The following is a 7,897-nucleotide window of genomic DNA, read 5'->3' as shown; positions in this document are numbered from 1 at the left end:
CCAGACCCAGGAACTCCAGGGTAATAACAATCAGCCACTCCGAGATTTTTCTGATGGAGTGAGTGAGGTCAGGCCCCGTTATCTGCTTGGACAATAGACAGAGTGCTGGAATGGGCTGTCCAGAAGAAGACACTGACTGACCTGAGGTAAATCCCTGACTCCTCCACTGTGGGTAGGAGGGGGGTCTGGAGAGATAAGGTCCATGACTCCCCCACGTACACCTATGCACACAGGTACACTCTGTTCACCAGCCCATCTTGCTAGACAATCCCAGCTCCTGTTTGAAATCTATTTTCAAGCTAAACTGAAATCAGATAGACTTACTCAAAACTGCAGGACCCCAGCACAGGACTCTACTGCCTAAAGGAGGCTCCAGGGTGGGTCCCTCTAGTACCAGGAGTCCCTTTTAGATCCCCAGAGAAGAGGCACTTCATGGCTGTATAGGAACCAACCCAGTCCCTCAAGTAGCTGTGGGGTGGGTTTCTGATCCTTTCCTATAAAATGAGGACTATTCTAGCACTGGATAGCCTGGGTGAGGGCCCATTGCTCCCAGTCGGAACACACTAGATCTCTGGGCTAAGCACACATGGCCTGGTGCCAGCCCTCATGAGACCCCACGGGGATGCTTCTGACCTCACTTGCGCTACCATGAATCTAGGGCTCTCAGGACTTCTCACGCAGAAAGCCGAGCAACATGGGGCTTCTTTAACAGATGGAAGACAAATCTGCTGTCTGCATGCTGCTGACGTGCGTTTGGAAAGATGCCAGCCCACTGTGGAGTCCCCGTCCTCACTGCCCGAGAGTCCCACCCCTTGCCAGCAGGGCAGGGCTTGGATAAGTTAGATTCTTGATCCTCAGCTTCTGCATCAGTGAAATGAGTAGTTAACTGTCCTTGCTTTGAAAAGATGTTTAGAAGGTTAAGCAGACATGTCTCTGCTTTTTGGTTTCTACCTGTACATCCCCAAGTCTCAATTTACCCTGTTGGAAAATGGGCTCAGTAAAAGTCCTTCCAAGGTTTTTTATTTCCAGGGTATGGATAAACAAATAGCACACCACTTTAGACCTTTATGCCCTCAATAAATAGGACCGTTGGAAACCTCAGGCCTGTACCCCTAAGAGACTATGCCTGGAATCCCAGAGTCACATAAGGACCTGGATCCCCAAGTCTGAGAGCCGAAAAGCTAGCGCTTCTGGGTGACTTGACTCCTGTCCAGGTAAAAGGCATAGAGGCAAGACCACCCCCCTGGCTGGTCTTTGGGGTCCTCTCTGCTCCAGAGGCCAGGAGAAAACACTCAGCCTTTGACACCATCCAGAAAATAAAAATGTCCCAGGCTTCTAATCCTTTCCTTCAGCAACTCACAGGGCTCTGAAACACAGCCAAGACCCCGGACACAGTGTGAATATCCAAGCCAGCCTGGCGAGCGCCTGCAAAGCTAGCCTGGAGGCACCATGCCTCCAAGCAGTGGTCTTGATTGGACCCAGCCTCGCCGGGTCCATACATGGAACCCTGGCCTGACTGTTCTGCATCATCACTTGCCTCCTGGAGCCCAGCCTGTGGGGCACCCCAGGAACCTGACTGCCTTCCCAGATAGGGCTGATCCCTGCCCCCACTCCCTCCCACCCCCAGAAAAATATTTGGAATATGGTCTTTGACTGGAGTGAGATTAATCCCCCTTCCCTGACAGTGTCTCTGGGCACGTGTTTTTATAACCTCCCTTTCAAACGAGAACCATTTGTCGTTGGGAGGCTGAGGAGGCCCTGCCCGGCCTGCTGGCCCAGGCATCACCAGCACCTGATTGAATGTCACCGGCAGTGCAAGGGGGCAGGGCTGGGGTGAGGGCAGCATGTCCCTTGTTGGTCCCTGCCCTAGCCATTGACAGAAGATTATGCGGTCTAGTCCTGACTTCTTCCTGATCACAATATGCTCTTCAGTTGGTCACTTTGCCTCTCTGAACCTCACTTTCCTTGCCTGACAAATGGGCGAGGTGGTGGCCCACACACCCCGAGGGATGTGCCCAGGCCTACTTTGGGAAATTGTAGATTCTCAATGTTTAATAAAGCAATTGAACACAGTCTTAGCTCCTGGTAGAAGGGCAAAGTGCTCTGGCTAGAACCTTCCAGGGGCTGCAAAAAAAAAAAAAAAAACAAAAACAAAAATCAAACAGTATGGCTTGAGTCTAGTTCTACTTCCAGACTCACCACGAGAGGTGGCCCTACAAGAAAGAAAGCAGAGGGCTTTAATGTACAGAGAAGGCTGAGTTTATAGGTGTAAGCATGCAGGCTCTTTAATTAACTCTGAGCCCTTGGTCTGTGGCCTCCTCTCTCAGCATAGCCCTCCTCCTCCCCCACAACCCCAGGTCCTGTTTGAAGTTTGCAAAAAAAAAAAAAAAGAAAGAAAAAAGAAACCCTTCACACCATCCCTCCTTGCTGAAGCTAGCTACAGACCCTCAGGGCTCAGCTGGGAGGGATTTATTGGAGAATTTCAATCATGGGGTCTTGGCTCAAACTTGTTGCTTCCCTCAAAAAATCTGCCCAGAAGTTTGATTACATGTGGGATTGGGGCACGAGGGGCCAGTCTGATGATCTCGCAATTCAGAATTCCACCTGGGCCTCTGGGAGTGTTGCAGCCCCGAGAGGAAGAGAACAGGACACAGGACAGCCAGCGAGAGCGGGTTCTGACATGATGCGGAGGTACTGGGACTTGGTGGACTAAAGGAACTGCTTAGAACCTAGAGTTCTGCACTTGCTTAGGAAGTATGAAATACTAGATTCCAACCCTAGCATTGGGGGGCTGGGGGGGGAGATGAGAAGAGGAGAGGAGGAGGGTAGTTCCATCTTGGTCTTCTCCCACAACAGAGACAGGTCTGTACAGGTGCCTGAGTTCTGTATGACAGCTTCTTGCTGGTCCCTTGCTAGGGAAAGTGGGGGGAAAGGTCTGAGCTACATAATGAGACAACCGAACCTGGTGACATGCCGATCTTCCTAAGCTGCGGCTTGGCTCCCCCAAAGGCATTCCCTTCTCAGACTCGGAGCCCACGCCCTTCCACGGGAGCCCAGCCAAGATACAGCAGACAGGGAGCCCCTGAGTGCTCACTTTCTCCCCCTCTGGGCACGGTTGACTCTTTCCATTTCTCCGCAATGCCTCTGCAGTGATGGATAAGCTGTGGTCCCAAGAGATGCAGCCCAGGGGACCACAAACATCTTTTGGTTTCTCATGTCGGCCTCCCACTTCTTGCTTAATAAGTGTGGAAAGAGGCACAAACAGAAATTCCCTGGGCTTCCCATGACTAACGAGATGACCACATCAGGCGACAGTGCTTGGGCATAAAGGTCCCCAGAGCGAGGTGTCCGATTCCCTCCCAAGACGCTTCTCCAACTGCGCTTTGAAGCGGGAGCCCAGGGCCTCCAGCAGGCTCGGGTGGGCCAGTGGGGCTGAGCTCTGGGCCTCCCCTACCCCGTGACGCGCACAGATTGCCCCAGATAAAGGACCCTCGGCGGCTTCACCCAACTTCTGCTGAATCGTGCTTTTCAGAAACTCTTTTCACGTGTTTTCACTTCTCTGGCCTCTTTGTTGAAAGATGTAAAAATTTCAAACCACCACAAAGTAAACATTTCAAAACCCTCGCTTTTCAAAATCACTCACATTTAAAAAAAAAAAAAAAAAAAAAAAAAAAGGAAAGAAAGAAAGAAATCCCTTGAATTCCATCTCTGCTCCACCACTGCCACCCGAAACCTTTCTTTTGCAGAATGTGGAACTGGCGTGTTTTTCATTAATCTCGAAACAGCGCAGGTAACGCCGATGAGTCCGCTGGGTTTTACAGGCCGGAAGTAGCTTTGTTACTCGGTAGATAGATTAGATAAGTGGCTGTCTTGTCAGAATAAGCAGGTTTTCTTTATTACGGCACAATCCTAATGAACTCATCTGCTTCTAATATTTATAAAGAGAAGAGAGGCCATTAATTCTACTGCTTGTGAATAAAACCATCTGGGACCTCTCTCCATGTGATGGGTTTTGGTTTTAATATACATTTTTCACAAATAAGCGCAGAGATTTTTTTTTTCGGTGCGAATGTCACAATTCGGGATCTCATAAAGAAAGAATGCAAAGAGGGGTTGGGGGGGAAACGGAATATTTTGTTAGCTAAGTAATTTCTCACCTTGCAGAGAGAAGGGGACATCAGAGCCAACTTTAGCACATTAGGTGACGGGCTCGCCGGCTGGACGCTAATGCAATCCGTGGTGTGTTACAAGGCTAACCGCGTCCGTTTTGAAGTTTGTTTTCCTTCGGGAATTACACAGTTCGTTTAACCTAATCTGTCCTGACACTTGAATTATAATATTATGTGCTTCTTCAGGGAAGTGAAACAGTAGTTGCCTGCCTAAAAGCAGAGCAGAAGTTAATAAAGTGGGCAAAATGTCAAGGAAAAAGGCTAATCGAATCATAGTGTCGTTCTCTAGAGAAAATACAGTCAAGTTGTGTTTTGTTTTGTTTTGTTTTTCTCTCTCTCTCTCTCCAGTGGAAATCTTGGACGCCTAATGACATATTTCTACCCAGGAAGAATTTTGAATTCCGAAGGCACACTTGATTAAAACCCCAAACCCTGAGCAGTTGCTGATGGAACCACCCGACACTTTGACTTCTGGGTGTCAGTGCTTAATTAAAATATTCACCCAGCTGCTCTTCCCTTGCCAAGGGGACCCAAAGGAATTAAACCAATAAGCTTAATTCCGTTAGGTCACCTGCCTGTGTATACAGAGACATGGAAGACCATTTACCAGTTCAGAAATAAAGTGTCAGATCCACCCAGCAAACCCAGCGTGGACCACACAGCAAACCAGTCCCCGAGATGGACAGCATCACCCTCTGCCATCTCCGTTTCCAGCTTGGAACACACGCAGCTATTTTTAAGGTCTCTTCCAGTATGACCAAAGTGACGCACTAGTCAATACAAGGATTACTATGCCAAGATTGATTTGCGTGTTGTTTATAAAACACACAGCTTTTACTGACTCCTCCAGGCTATGTTTGTGTCTCAAAGATGTAAATACTATTGTTATGGGGCCATTCCACTTGACGGATGAAGAAACTGAGGCCGAGTGATGAAGGCCCCAAATGGTCTGCCTTGTTTAACAGAGCCTGCTAAACCCTCGCTACCTAGAACGGAGAGCTTTGTGACATTTTAATCTTTGCTTTAAATGTTGACCTATTTGCCATCTGCCACACACACACACACAGCATGCGGCATTGAGACGGCTCAAAGGCTAGGAGTCAGCACCATTGCTAGCCTGCCCTCGGCCTCCTCTTCTTGTCCTGCAGGTAAGCTTTGGACAATTTCTCATGACCCCCACCTCCTGAAAGTAGAGATCAGCAGATAGGTGCACGTCCTCTGGAGTACACACAGAACACAGCTAGTGAACAGCCCTGCAACTTACATTTGCATTTAATAATATATGGTAGGGTGGCATCTCCATCTCTCTGCTAAGTCTGCAAGCCATCCCATTCAATGGATGTGCTAGAAAGAGACTCATATGTGCATAACATTCCACCGCTGTTTACTAGCAAAGGTGCTGACATGCCATTCACTCCCCACCACCCTCTCCTTTGGTCGTCCATCTTCAGTGACCGGCCGTGGAGACAGCGCTACTCTTTGATGCCCTCCTCAGCAGAACTGAGACGAGTGCTTTCTCCATCATCTGCAGAATAGTGTGCTGCCTAGAAACACCACTAACTCTCAGCTAGATCAAGGCTCCGTGTTCGGTCCATGCTCTGTGATCCCACATCCTAGCTATAGCTTTCCTGCCTCAACCTCAAAACTGTCAGGACAGCTCCAGCTCAGGGTCCCCCAGATCACTGTGCAAACAGATGTCTTTCTGCCAGTGCCACTAGTCAGTTCCCAGATGGCCTTATTTGTCACACAGGAAATGAGACATATCCCTGTGATCAATGCAAATGGAACCGAGAGCCATCCGAGAACAGCGTGAGCCCTGTTTAGTGACGAGCACCTGAGTATGGGACTGTGCTGCCCTGACAAGGCCAGCAGACTTGAAGTCCTAGGTCGTAACTGTTTAGTGCAGAGGTGTGAGCGTGGAGTCCAGCCATGTCCTCGGACAAAGCACAGGCAGGAATCATGCAGATCTGTGGAGGCTGCAGGACCTGCCTGCAGGCTGCTTGTCCTCAGCTTCCTGCAGGCCACCTGTTCCTAGGCGCAGCCGAATTTGCCAGCTGGGCTGTGGTGGAGCCTGCATGCTGGCCAGCCAGTGGTGTCCAGAGCCACAGTCCTGGTTATTTACAGCTTGCTAGGGTCCCCAGCCATGTGTACACTCGGCTGCAGAACCAGGTTTCTGGGCAGAGCCGCCAGCATGTGCACAGCTGTATGGGATACATCTTTTCTTATTGTAAATGAACCCAGCTAGCTGAACACAGAGGGGAAACACACACACACACACACACACACACACACACAGAGTGAGAGAGAGAGAGAGAGAAAGAGAGAGAGAGAGAGAGAGAGAGAGAGAGAACCTAGTAGCTGTGAGTGCCATCTCGTCATCTCTCAATCTTTCTACTGATTTGATAATTATCTGCAGATACAACTGGGGCCAGAATGAGAGCAGAAGCAGGCACGAAAGGGAGATGGATGGGCAGTGATTTCTTTCCAAGGGTTTGATATTTTCACATATTGTTGTTTGTTACCTGTGGGCAATAAATTAGATTTTTAACTAGCTATTGGTAAAGTCTTATTCTCTCTCTCTCTCTCTCTCTCTCTCTCTCTCTCTCTCTCTCATCGTGTGGATGGGTTGTTTCTTGAAGTCAAATGTGTTTCTAAGAGGCTTCACTCAGTAATAACAATATGTCACCACATTCCTTTTCTGCCAACTGGGAAATTTCGCCACCTAGAAAAGTTTTACCCTTAAAAAAAAAATAGAAAAATAAAGGCACTGTGGATTCACTGCTTATGATATTGTGTTTGAACATATGTAAATGTATTTAGTACTCTGGCCTTTTAAGCACCAAATTCATTTTAAGAATTTTAAATACCGTGATGGACTGGCTCTGTGTTTTTGCAAAATCATACCCACCAAAGCCTTAAACAAATCACTCAACAAGGTCCCCCAAGGAAGAATTCCAGTTGTGCCCCGCCCCCGCCCCCATAGCACTCTCTGGACTTTGGGCTGCAAGTTGCCCACTGGGGCTCTGGCTTTAAACTAATCTTGGTGGAGACTCCCCGGTGAGGTCATCAGGCAAGGCTTCCACAGTGTGTGCTTGCTCACTCACTCCTCCTGGCTCCCTCAGCAAGATCTGAGTGTGCTCCAGGAATATAGGGAATATACCAAGTTGTGAAAGGGCAGGGGAAGGGGAGGGAGAGGGGGGAGAAAGGCAAAGAAGGAGGGCAAAATTAAATTTTCTCAGTTAAGTATATTCATTTTTTCATTTAGTTAATTTCCAGCCGCTCACACTTATTGCGCATTAATTATGCATACAGCTTTTGTGCAACTTAAAAAGAATGCGCTTGCTTCTTTATGCTTTCACAGAGGCTCAGCCAGGAGCTAAGGTGGTGTCGGCGGCTGAGAAAGCTTCAGGACAGAGTGGCAGGAGCCAGACAGGGGCTGGGACACCAAGCTCGCTATCTGATGTCTCTGTTCCCCCCACCTTGTCGTTCTTCAAAGCGTATCAGCAAGGTGACCACTCAGGCGTGGGCATGGGGGATCCACCATGTAATTCTAGACCATAAGAGGGAGAAGGACCTAAACTAGCTCATGGCCACCTCCTCAGTTCCTTTTTCCCAAAAAAATATCCATGCACAAAGGTAGAAATGTGGTGCCTGAGGTTGTTGGGGGAAGGGGCAGAGGTGGCGCCTGAGACTGGAGTACTGTGACCGAGTCCCAGCAACGTCAGCCT

At 48.8% G+C, this 7,897-nt stretch overlaps 1 long non-coding RNA gene across 1 annotated transcript; it reads left to right on the top strand.

Annotated features, from left to right (window-relative positions):
• Positions 1-2,375: 2,375 nt before the first annotated feature.
• 9430024E24Rik lies at positions 2,376-6,720 on the top strand. The gene is made up of 2 exons (XR_374262.3): positions 2,376-2,691; positions 4,518-6,720. It is a non-coding gene; the product is annotated as an RIKEN cDNA 9430024E24 gene (long non-coding RNA).
• Positions 6,721-7,897: the final 1,177 nt, after the last annotated feature.

This window comes from Mus musculus, chromosome 2, assembly GCF_000001635.26.
Source record: "Mus musculus strain C57BL/6J chromosome 2, GRCm38.p6 C57BL/6J".
Lineage (NCBI taxonomy): Eukaryota > Metazoa > Chordata > Mammalia > Rodentia > Muridae > Mus > Mus musculus.
Note: the sequence above shows the minus strand (reverse complement) of the source record. Positions and strands in the feature narration are given on the sequence as shown.